The sequence below is a fragment of the Aristolochia californica genome, unplaced genomic scaffold (assembly GCF_029961685.1).
Source record: "Aristolochia californica isolate CCGP_79_NKW_82.1479 unplaced genomic scaffold, dmAriCali1.0.hap1 SCAF_1, whole genome shotgun sequence".
Lineage (NCBI taxonomy): Eukaryota > Viridiplantae > Streptophyta > Magnoliopsida > Piperales > Aristolochiaceae > Aristolochia > Aristolochia californica.
Window position 1 is genome coordinate 45,900,003 of NW_027181770.1, and position 13,411 is coordinate 45,913,413.

A 13,411-nucleotide genomic window follows, 5' to 3' on the forward strand; every position below is an offset into this window, starting at 1 on the left:
ATGATGGGAAAGCGAGAACTCAAAGTTTTGATTTAAGAAAAAAGAGTACATCTTAAATGAAAATACACAATGGACAAATGTAGAGAGAGATAATTCAAAAGAGAGTCTGTAATTTTTATGGATTGAAAGCTCTTTCTAGTTTTTATATATCAGGTTTTCCAATCGTCGAGAAAAAGGGGGAGGCGGGGGATTTTTAACTGAGTGTTGACGCCCAATCCATAAGTCATTTATTAGGCTAATATAGCCCGTTACGCATGATAAATCACATTATAATCATCTATGATCGTTAGGTTAGCTTTTTGTAAATGGGAAAAAATAAAGGCTTGTTTGACTCGGGTTAATATCCCACTGCACGTTCACTTGAGAATTTAATGAGCGTTTGTTATTTTCTTCAAAATTTTTGGATCCATAGGTGATTTGCATCTTCAACATGTTTCAAGCATGCATTTCCATTTTTAAAAGCATGTGTGGAAGAAATCTCTTTATTATAAAATTTAATGATGTTAGGGCTGAACTAGTGGAATTTCCAAAACTTGGTCTACAAAACTTTTGTGTTCATTTGTGGTGTGTGAATAAATTTTCTTTACTTACATTTGTTATCGTTTTAAATTTTTTCGTGCATGAACTCTAATATTTTCATTTTGTTGTGATCTATTTGCCTTTTTGGCTTACGGGATGAAGGTAGAGCGAAAACTCAAAGTTTTGATTAAAGAAAAAAAGAGTACATTTAAAATGGAAATTCACAATGCAAAAATGTAGAGAGAGATAATTACAAAGAGTGTCTGTAGTTTTTGGGAATTGTAAGCTCTTTTTAGTTTTTGAATATCAGGTTTTGCAATCATCTGGAAAAAGGATGAGACGATGGATTTTTAATTGAGTGTTTACTCCCAATCCATAAGTAATTTCTTAGGGTAATATAGCCCGTTACGCATGTAAATCACTTTAAAATCATCTATGATCGTTAGGTTAGCTTCTTGTAAATGTGCAAAAATAATGGATTGTTTGACTCAGGTAAATATCCCACCGCACGTTCACTTGAGAATTTAATGAGCGTTTGTTATTCTCTTCAAAAAGTTTGGATCCATAGGTGATTTGCATCTTTAACATGTTTCAAGCATGCATATCCACTATTAAAGCATGTGTGGAGGAAATCTCTTTCTTATAAAATTCCAAGCTGTTAGATTTGAACTAGTGGAATTTTCCAAACTTGGACCACAAAACTTGTGTTCTTTTTTGGTGTGTGAATAAATTTTCTTCACTTAAATTTGTTATTCTTTTAAATTTTTTCCATACATGAACTCTAAAATTTTCATTTTGTTGTGATCTATTTACTTGGTTGGTTTACGGGATGAAGGGAGAGCGAAAACTCAAAGTTTTGATTTAAGGAAAAAGAGTACATCTAAAATGGAAACGAACAAAGCATAAATGTAGAGAGAGATGATTCCAAAGACTGTCTTTAATTTTTAGGGATTGTGATCTCTTTTTAGTTTTATATTTCAGGTTTTTCAATGGTCGGGAAAAAGGGGGAGGCGGGGAATTTTTAATTGGGTGTTGACTCCGAATCCATAAGTCATTTCTTAGGGTAATATAGCCCGTTACGCATGATAAATCACTTTAAAATCATCTATGATTGTTAGGTCAGCTTCTTGTAAATGTGCAAAAATAATGGCTTGTTTTACTCAAGTAAATGTCCCACAACACGTTCACTTGAGAACTTATTGAGCGTTTGTTATTCTCTTCAAAATGTTTGGATCCATAGGTGATTTGTATGTTTAACATGTTTCAAGCATGCATATCTATTTTTAAAGCATGTGTGGAGGAAATCTCTTTCTTATAATATTCCAAGCTGTTTGGGTTGAACTAGTGGAATTTCCCAAACTTGGACAACAAAAATTTTTTGTTCATTTGTGGTGTGTGAATAAATTATCGTTACTGACATTTGTTATTGTTTTAAATTTTTTCCATACATGAACTCTAAAATTTTCATTTTGTTGTGCTCTAGTTGCCTTTTTTTTTTTTACGGGATGAAGGAAGAGCGAAAACTCAAACTTTTGATTTAAGAAAAAAGAGTACCTCTAAAATGGAAATGCACAATTCACAAATGTAGAGAGAGATAATTCCAAGGAGTGTCTGTACTTTTTAGGGATTGAAAGCTCTTTTTAGTTTTTATATATCAGGTTTTGCAATCGTCGGGAAAAAGGGGGAGGCAGGGGTTTTTTAACTGAGTGTTGACTCCCAATCCATAAGTCATTTCTATGGGTAATATAGCCCATTACGCATGATAAATCACTTTTCAACCATCTGTCATCGTTAAGTTTGCTTTTTGTAAATGGGCAAAAATGATGGCTTGTTTGACTCGGGTAAATATCCCACCGCACGTTCACTTGAGAATTTAATGAGCGTTTGTTGTTCTCTTCAAAAGGTTTGCATCCATTGGTGATTTGCATCTTTAACATGTTTCATGCATGCATATCCATTTTTAAAGCATTTGTGGAGGAAATCTCTTTCTTATAAAATTCCAAATATTTAGGGTTGGACTAGTGGAATTTCCCAAACTTGGACAACAAAACTTTTGTGTTCATTTGTGGTGTGTGAATAAATTTTCTTTTCTTACATTATTTATTTTTTTAAATGTTTTCCATACATGAACTCTAAAATTTTCATTTTGTTGTGATGTATTTGCCTTTTTTGTTTACGGGGTGAAGGGAGAGCAAATGCTCAAATTTTTTATTAAAGAAAAAAGAGTACATGTAAAATAGAAATGCACAATGAACAAATGTAGAGAGAGATAATTCCAAAGTGTGTCTTTAATTTTTAGGGATTGTAAGCTCTGTTTCAGTTTTATATATCAGGTTTTGCAATCATCGGGAAAAAGGGGGAGGCGGTGGGTTTTTAACTGAGTGTTGACTCCCAATCCATAAGTCATTTCTTAGGGTAATATACCCCATTACGCATGATAAATCACTTTACAATCATCTATGATCATTAGGTCAGCTTTTCACAAAAGGGCAAAAATAATGGCTTGTTTGACTCGGGTAAATATCCCACCGCACGTTCACTTGAGAATTTAATGAGAGTGTGATATTCTCTTCAATAGGTTTGGATCCAAATGTGATTTGAATCTTTAACATGTTTCAAGCATGCATTTCCATTTTTAAGCATGTTTGGAGGAAATCTCTTTCTTATAAAATTCCGAGCTGTTAGGTTGAACTAGTGGAATTTCCCAAACTCGGAAAACAAAACTGTTGTGTTCATTTGTGGTGTGTGAATAAATTTTCTTTACTTACTTTTGTTATTGTTTCAAAATTTTTCCATTCATGAACTCTAAAATTTTCATTTTGTTGTGATCTATTAGCTTTTTTGGCTTACGGGATGAAGGTGGAGCGAAAATTCGAGGTTTTGATTTTAGAAAAAAGAGTACATCTAAAAAGGAAATGGACAATGCACAAATGTAGAGAGAAATTATTCCAAAGAGAGTCAATAATTTTTAGGGATTGTAAGCTCTTTTTCGTTTTTATATTTCAGGTTTTGCAATCACTGGGAAAAAGGGGGAGGCGGGGATTTTTTAACTAAGTGTTGACTCCAAATCCATAAGTCATTTCTTAGGGTAATATATCCCATTACGCATGATAAATCACTTTACAATCGTCTATGATCGTTAGGTCAGCTTTTTGTAAATGGGCAAAAATAATGGCTCATTTGACTCGGGTAAATATCCCACTGCACGTTCACTTGAGAATTTCAACAGCGTTTGTTATTCTCTTCAAAAAGTTTGGATCCATAGGTGATTTGCATCTTTAACATTTTTCAAGCATTCATATCAATTTTTAAAGCATGTATGGAGGAAATCTCTTTCTTATAAAATTCAGAGCTGTTAGAGTTGAACTAGTGGAATTTCCCAAACTTGGACAACAAAACTTTTGTGTTCATTTGTGGTGTGTGAATAAATTTTCGTTACTTACATTTGTTATTGTTTTAAATTTTTTCCATACATGAACTCTAAAATTTTCATTTTGTTGTGGTCAATTTGCCTTTTTTGTTTAAGGGATGAAGGGAGAGTGAAAAGTCAAACTTTTGATTTAAGAAAAAAGAGAACATCTAAAACGGAAATGCACAATGCACAAATCTGGAGAGAGATAATTCCAAAGAGTGTCTATAATTTTTAGTGATTGTAAGCTCTTTATGGTTTTTGTATATAAGGTTTGGCAATCGTCGGGAAAAATGGGGGGGCGGGGGATTTGTAACTCAGTGTGGACTCCCAATCCATAAGTCATTTCTTAGGGTAATATAGCCCATTACGCATGATAAATATCCTTAGAATAACCTATGATCGTTAGGTCAGCTTTTTGTAAATGGGCAAAAATAATGGCTTGTTTGACTCGGGTAAATATCCCACCGCACCTTCACTTGAGAATTTAATGAGAGTTTACTATTCTCTTCAAAATTTTTGGATCCATAGGTGATTTGCATCTTTAACATTTTTTAAGCGTGCATGTCCATTTTTAACGCATGTGTGGAGGAAATCTCTTTCTTATAAAATTTCATGCTGTTAGGGTTGAACTAGTGGCATTTCCCAAACTTGGACCACAAAACTTTTGTGTTCATTTTTGGTGTCTGAATAAATTTCTTTACTTATATTTGTTATTTTTTTAAATTTTTTCCATTCATGAACTCTAAAAATTTCATTTTGTTGTGATCTGTTTGTCTTTTTGGCATACCGGATGAAGGGAGGGCGAAAATTCGAAGTTTTGATTTAATAAAAAAGAGTACATCTAAAATGGAAATGCACAATGCACAAAGGTAGAGAGAGACAGTTCCGAAGAGTGTCAGTAATTTTTAGGGATTGTAAGATCTTTTTGTTTTATTTATCAGGTTTTGCAATCGTCGGGAAAAAGTGGAGGTGGGGGGTTTTTTAACTGAGTGTTGACTCCCAAACCATCAGTAATTTCTTAGGGTAATATAGCGCGATACGCATGATAAATCACTTTACAATCATCTATGATCGTTAGGTCAGCTTTTTGTAAATGGGCAAAAATAATGGCTTGTTTGACTCGGGTAAATATCCCACCGCACGTTCACTTGAGAATTTATATAGCGTTTGTTATTCTCTTCAAAAGGTTTGGATCCATAGGTGATTTGCATCTTTAACATGTTTCAAACATGCATATCCATTTTTAAAGCATGTGTGGAGGAAATCTCTTTCTTATAAAATTCCGAGCTGTTAGGGTTGAACTAGTGGAATTTCCCAAACTGGGCAACAAAACTTTTGTGTTCATTTGTGGTGTGTGAATAAATTTTCTTTACTTACATTTGTTATTGGTTTAATTTTTTTCCATACATGAACTCCAAAATTTTCATTTTGTTGTGATTTATTTGCCTTTTTGGTTTTCTCGATGAATGGGGAGCGAAAACTCAAACTTTTGAGTTTAGAAAAAAAGAGTACATCTAAAATGGAAATGCACAATGCACAAATGTAGAGAGAGATAATTCCAAAGAGTGTCTTTATTTTTTAGGGATTGTAAGCTCTTTTTAGTTTTTATATATTTGGTTTTGCATTCGTCGGGAAAAAAGCGGAGGCTGGGGATTTTTAACTGAGTGTTGTCTCCCAATGTAAAAGTCATTTCTTAGGGTAATATAGCATGTTATGCATGATAAATCACTTTACAATCATCTATGATCGTTAAGTCAGCTTTTTGTAAATGGGCAAAAATAATGGGTTGTTTGACTCGGGTAAATATCCCACCGCACGTTTACTTGAGAATTTACTGAGCGTTTGTTATTCTCTTCAAAAGGTTTGGATCCATAGGTGATTTGCATCATTAACATGTTTGAAGCATGCATATCAATTTTTAAAGCATGTGTGGAGGAAATCTCTTTCTTATAAAATTCAGGACAGTTAGGGTTGAACTAGTGGAATTTCCCATACTTGGACAGAAAAACTTTTGTGTTCATTTGTGCTGTGTGAATAAATTTTCGTTACTTACATTTGTTATTGTTTTAAATTTTTTCCATACATGAACTCTAAATTTTCATTTTGTTGTGATCTATTTGCCTTTTTTGTTTACGGGATGAAGGGAGAGGGAAAACTCAAACTTTTAATCTAAGAAAAAAGAGTACATCTAAAAGGGAAATGCACAATGAACAAATGTAGAGAGAGATTATTCCTAGAGTGTCTGTAATTTTTGGGGATTGTAAGCACTTTTTAGGTTTTGCAATCGTACGAAAAAAGGGGGAGGCGGGGGATTTTTAACTGAGAGTTGACTCCCAATCCATAAGTCATTTCTTAGCGTCATATAGCCCGTTATGCATGATAAATAGGTAAGCTTTTTTTAATTGGGCAAAAATAATAGCATGTTTGACTTGGGTAAATATCCCACTGCACGTTCACTTGAGAATTTAATGAACGTTTGTTATTCTCTTCAAAAGGTTTGGATCCATAGGTGATTTGCATCTTTAACATGTTTCGAGCATGCATCTCTATTTTTAAAGCATGTGTGGAGGAAATCTCTTTTTTATAAAATTCCAAACTGTTAGGGTTGAACTAGTGGAATTTCCCAAACTTGGACTACATAATTTTTGTGTTCATTTGTGGTCTGTGAATAAATTTTCTTTACTTACATTATTTATTATTTTAAATTTTTTCCATACATGAATTCTAAAATTTTCATTTTGTTGCGATTTATTTGCCTTTTTGGTTTTCGGGATAAAGGGAGAACGAAAACTCAAATTTTTTATTTAAGAAAAAAGAGTACATCTAAAATGGAAATGCACATTGCAAAAATGTAGAGAGAGATAATTCCAAAGAGTGTCTGTAATTTTTAGGGATTTTAAGCTCTTTTTAAGTTTTATATATCAGCTTTTGCAATCGTCGGGAAAAAGAGGGAGGCGGGGGGTTTTTAACTGAGTATTGATCCCAATCCACAAGTCATTTTTTAGGTTAATATAGCCCGTTACTCATGATAAATATCTTTGCAATCATCCATGATCGTTAGGTCAGCTTTTTGTAAATGGGCAAAAATAATGGCTTGTTTGACTCGGGTAAATATCCCACTGCACGCTCACTTGAAAATTTAATGACCGTTTATTATTCTCTTCAAAAGGTTTGCATCCATAGATGATTTGCATCTTTAACATGTTTCAAGCATGCATATCCATTTTTTAAAGCATGTGCGGAGGAAATATCTTTCTTATAAGATTCCATGCAGTTAAGGTTGAACTAGTGGAATTTCCCAAACTGGGACAACAAAACTTTTGTGTTCATTTTTGGTGTGTGAATAAATTTTCTTTACTTGCATTTCTTATTGTTTTAAATATTTTCCATACATGAACTCTAAAATTTTCATTTTGTTGTGATCTATTTGCCTCTTTGGTTTACGGGATGACGGGAGAGCGAACACTCAAAGTTTTGATTTAAGAAAAAAAATTACATCTAAAAAAGAAATTCACAATGCACAAATGTGGAGAGAGATAATTCCAAAGATTGTCTATAATTTTTAGGGCTTGTAAGCTCTTTTTAGTTTTTATAGATCTGGTTTTGCAATCATCGGGAAAAAGGGGGAGGTGAGGGATTGTTAACTGAGTGTTGACTCCCAATCCACAAGTCATTTCTTATGGTAATATAGTCCGTTACGCATGATAAATCCCTTTAAAATCATCTACGATCGTAATGTCAGCTTTTTGTAAATGGGAAAAAATAATGGCTTGTTTGACTCGGGTAAATATCCTACTGCACGTTCACTAGAGAATTTAATGAGCGTCTGTTATTCTCTTCAAAACCTTTGGATACATAGGTGATTTGCATCTTTAACATGTTTCAAGCACGCAAATCGTTTTTTAAAGCATGTGAGGAGGAAATATTTTTCTTTTAAAATTCCAAGTTGTTCGGGTTGAACTAGTGGAATTTCCCAAACTTGGAAAACAAAACTTTTGTGTTCATTTCGGGTGTGTTAATAAATTTTCCTTACTTACTTTTTTTATTTTTTTAATTTTTTTTCTAGACAAGAACTCTAAAATTTTCATTTTGTTGTGTTCTATTTGGTTTCTTGGCTTACGGGATGAGGGGAGAGCGAAAACTCAAAGTTTTGATTTAAGAAAAAAGAGTACATCTAAAATGAAAATGCACAATGCACAAATGTAGAGAGAGATAATTCCAAAGAGTGTCTGTAATTTTTAGGGATTGTAACCTCTTTTAAGTTTTTACATATCAGGTTTTACAATCATCGGGAAAAAGGGGGAGCGAGAGATTTTTAACTGAGTGTTGGCACCCATTCCATAAGTCATTTCTTAGGGTAATATAGCTCATTACGCATGGTAAATCACTTTACAATCATCTATGTTCGTTAGGTCAGTTTTTTTTAAATGGGCAAAAATAATGGGTTGTTTGACTCGGGTAAATATCCCACCGCACGTTCACTTGAGAATTTAAAGAGCGTTTGTTATTCTATTCAAAAGGATTGGATCCGTAGGTGATTTGCGTCTATAACATGTTTCAAGCTTGCATATCCATTTTTAAAGAATGTGTGGAGGAAATCTCTTTCATATAAAATCCCATGTAGTTAGGGTTGAACTAGTGGAATTTCCCAAACATGGACCACAAAACTTTTCTGTTCATTTGTGGTGTGTGAATAAATTTTCTTTACTTACATTTTTTTTTGTTTTAATTTTTTTCCATACATGAACTCTAAAATTTTCATTTTGTTTTGATCTATTTGGCTTTTTGGTTTACTGGATGAAGGGAGAGCGAAACTCAAAGTTTTGATTTAAGGAAAAAGAGTACATCTAAAATGGAAATGCACAATGCACAAATGTAAAGAGAAATAATTACAAAGAGTTTCTGTAATTTTTACGGATTTTAAGCACTTTTTTGCTTTTATATATCAGGTTTTGCAATCGTGGGAAAAAAAGGGGGAGGCGGGGGATTTTTAATTGAGTGTTGACTCCAAATAAGTAAGTCATTTCTTAGGGTAAGTAGCCCGTTACACATGATAAATCACTTTACAATAGTCTATGATCATTAGGTCAGCTTTTTGGAAATGAGCAAAAATAATGGCTTGTTTGACTCGGGTAAATATCCCACCGCACGTTCACTTAAGAATTTATTGAGCGTTTGTTATTCTCTTCAAAAATTTTGGATTCTTAGGTGATTTGAATCTTTAACATGTTTCAAACATGCATATCCATTTTTAAAGCTTGTGTTGAGGAAATCTCTTTCTTACAAAATTCCATGCTGTTAGGGTTGAACTAGTGGAATTTCCAAAACATGAACCACCAAACTTTTGTGTTCAATTGTGGTGTATGAATAAATTTTCTTTACTTATATTTGTTATTATTTTAAATAGTTTCCATACATGAACTCTAAAATTTTCATTTTGTTGTGATCTATTTGCCTTTTTGGTTTACGGGATGAAGGGCGAGTGAAAACATTAAGTTTTGATTTAAGAAAAAAGAGTACATCTCAAATGGAAATGCACACTGCACAAATGTAGAGAGAGATAATTCCAAAGAGTGTCTGTAATTTTTAAGGATTGTAAGCTCTGTTTGGTTTTTGTATATCAGGTTTTGCAATCGTGGCAAAAATGCGGGAGGCGGGGGATTTTTGACTGAGTGTTGAATCCCAATCCATAAGTCATTTCTTAGGGTAATATATCCTGTGACGCATGATAAATCACTTTACAATCATCTATGATCATTAGGTCAGCTTTGTGTTAATGGGCAAAAATATTGGCTTGTTGGATTCGGGTAAATATCCCACCGCACGTTCACTTGAGAATTTAATGAGCATTTATTTTTCTCTTCAAAAGGTTTGGATCCATAGGTGATGTGCATATTTAACTTGTTTCAAGCATGCATATCCATTTTTAAAGTATGTGTGGAGGAAATCTCTTTCTTATAGAATTCCATGCTGTTACGGCTGAACTAGTGCAATTTTCCAAATTTGGACCACAAAACTTTTGTGTTCATTTGTGGTGTGTGAATAAATTTTTTTTTCTTACATTTTTTATTGTTTTATATTTTTCCATTCATGAACTCTAAAATTTTCATTTTGTTGTGATCTATTTGCCTTTTTGGGTTATGGGATGAAGGGAGAGCGAAAACACAAAGTTTTTATTTAAGAAAAAAGAGTACATCTAAAATGGAAATGCACATTGAAAAAATGTAGAGAGAGATAATTACAAAGAGTGTCTGTAATTTTTAGGGATTCTAAGCTCTTTTTAGTTTTTGAATATCAAGTTTTGCAATCGTCGCGAAAAAGGGGGAGACGGGGTATTTTTAATTGAGTGTTGACTCCCAATCCATAAGTCATTTCATAGGGTAATATAGCCCGTTACGCATGATAAATCACTTTACAAGCATCTATGATCGTTAGGTCAGCTTTTTATAAATGGGCAAAAATAATGGCTTGTTTGACTTAGGTAAATATCCCACCACACGTTCACTTGTGAATTTAATGAGCGTTTGTTATTCTCTTTAATTTGTTTGGATCCATAGCTGATTTCCATCTTTAAAATGTTTCAAGTATGCATATCCATTTTTAAAGCATGTGTGGAGGAAATCTCTTTCTTATAAATTTCCAAGCAGTTAGGGTTGAGCTAGTGGAATTTCCCAAACTTTGACAACAAAACTTTTGTGTTCATTTGTGGTGTGTGAATAAATTTTCCTTACTTACATTTGTTAGTGTTTTAAATTTTTTCCATACATGAACTCTAAAATTTTCATTTTGTTGTGATCTATTTGCCTTTTTTTTTTACGGGATAAAGGGAGAGCGAAAACTCAAAGTTTTGATTTAAGAAAAAAGAGTACATCTAAAAAAGAAATGCACAATGCACAAATGTGGAGAGAGATAATTCCAAAGAGTGTCTATAATCTTTAGGGATTGTAAGCTCTTTTTAGTTTTTAAATATCAGGTTTTGCAATCGTCGAGAACAAGGGGGAGGCGGGGGATTTTTAACTGAGTGTTGACTCCCAATCCATAAGTCATTTCTTAGGGTAATATAGACCGTTACGCTTGATAAATCACTTTACAATCATCTATGATCGTTAGGTCAGCTTTTTGTAAATGGGCAAAAATAATGGCTTGTTTGACTCGGGTAAATATCCTATCGCACGTTGACATGAGAATTGAATGAGCGTTTATTATTCTCTTCAAAAAAGTTTGGATACATAGGTGATTTGCATCTTTAACATGTTTCAAGCATGCATATCCATTTTTAAAGCTTGTGAGGAGGAAATCTCTTTCTTATAAAATTCCAAGTTGTTCGGGTTCAACTAGTGGAGTTTCCCAAACTTGGACAACAAAACTTTTGGGTTCATTTGTGGTGTGTGAATAAATTTTCCTTACTTACTTTTGTTATTGTTTTAAATTTTTTCCAGACCTGAACTCCAAAATTTTCATTTTGTTGTGTTCTATTTGGCTTCTTCTCTTACGGGATGAAGGGAGAGCGAAAACTCAAAGTTTTGCTTTAAGAAAATAGTGTACATCTAAAATGAAACTGCACAATGCACAAATGTGGAGAGAGATAATTCCAAAGAGTGTCTGTAATTTTTTTGGATTGTAACCTCTTTTTGGTTTTTGTATATCAGGTTTTGCAATCGTCGGGAAAAATGCGGAGACAGGGGATTTTTAACTGCGTGTTGACGCCCAATCCATATGTCATTTCTCAGGGTAATATAGCCCGCTACGCATGATAAATTACTTTACAATCATCTATGTTCGTTAGGTCAGGTTTTTTTAAATGGGCAAAAATAATGGCTTGTTTGACTCGGGTAAATATCCCACCGCTCGTTCACTTGAGAATTTAAGGAGCGTTTGTTATTCTATTCAAAAGGATTGGATCAATAGGTGATTTTCATCTTTAACATGTTTCAAGCTTGCATATCCATTTTTAAAGCATGCGTGGAGGAAATCTGTTTCTTATAAAATTCCATGCTGTTAGGGTTGAACTAGTGGAATTTCCCAAACTTGGACCACAAAACTTTTGTGTTCATTTTTGGTGAGTGAATAAATTTTCTTTACTTACATTTTTTATTGTTTTAAATTTTTTCCTTACATGAACTCTAAAATTTTCATTTTTTAGTGATCTATTTGCCTTTTTGGTTTACGGGAAGAAGGGAGAGCGAAAACTCAAAGTTCTGATTTAAGAAAAAAGAGTACATCTAAAATTGAAATGCACAATGCACAAAAGTAAAGAGAGATAATTACAAGGAGTGTATGTAATTTTTAGGGATTTTAAACTCTTTTTAATTTTTATATATCAAGTTTTGCAATCGTGGGAAAAAGGGGGAGGCGGGGGATTTTGAAATGAGTGTTGACTCCCAATGCATAAGTCATTTATTAGGGTAATATAGCCTGTTACGCATGATAAATCACTTTACAATCATCTATGATCGTTAGGTCAGCTTTGTGTAAATGGGCAAAAATAATGGCTTGTTTGATTCGGGTAAATATCCCACCGCACGTTCACTTGAGAATTTAACAAGCGTTTATTGTTCGCTTCAAATTATTTGGATCCATAGGTGATTTGCATATTTAACATGTTTCAAGCATGCATATCCATTTTTAAAGCATGTGTGGAGGAAATCTCTTTCTTATAAAATTCCATGTTGTTGGGGTTGAACTAGTAAAATTTCCCAAACTTGTACAGCAAAACTTTTGTGTTCATTTGTGGTGTGTGAATAAATTTTCTTTACTTACATTTGTTGTTGTTTTAAATTTTTTCCATACATGAGCTCTAAAATTTTCATTTTGTTGTGATCTATTTGCCATTTTGGTTTACGGGATGAAGGGAGAGCGAAAACTCAAAGTTTTTATTTAAGAAAACAGAGTACATCTAAAAAGGAAATGCACAATGCACAAATGTAGAGAGAGGTAATTCCAAAGAGTGTCTATAATTTTTAGGGATTGTAAGCTCTTTTAGTTTTTATATACAAACGTAGAGAGAGATAATTCCAAAGAGTGTCCATAATTTTCAGGGATTTTAAGCTCTTTTTAGTTTTAAATATCAGGTTTTGCAATCGTCGGGAAAAAGGGGGCTGCAGTGGATTTTTAATTGAGTGTTGACTCCCAATGCATAAGTCTTTTCTTATGTTAATATAGCCCGTTATGCATGATAAATCACTTTACAATGATCTATGATCGTTAGGTTAGCTTTTTGTAAATGGGCAAAAATAATGGCTTGTTTGACTTGGGTCAATATCCCATCGCACGTTAACTTGAGAATTTAATAAGCGTTTGTTATTCTCTTCAAAAGGTTTGGATCCATTGGTGATTTGCATCTTTAACATGTTTCAAGCATGCATATCCATTTTTGGAGCATGTGTGGAGGAAATCTCTTTCTTATAAAATTCCAAGTTGTTAGAGTTGAACTAGTGGAATTTCCCAAACTTGGCAACAAAACTTTTCTGTTCATTTGTG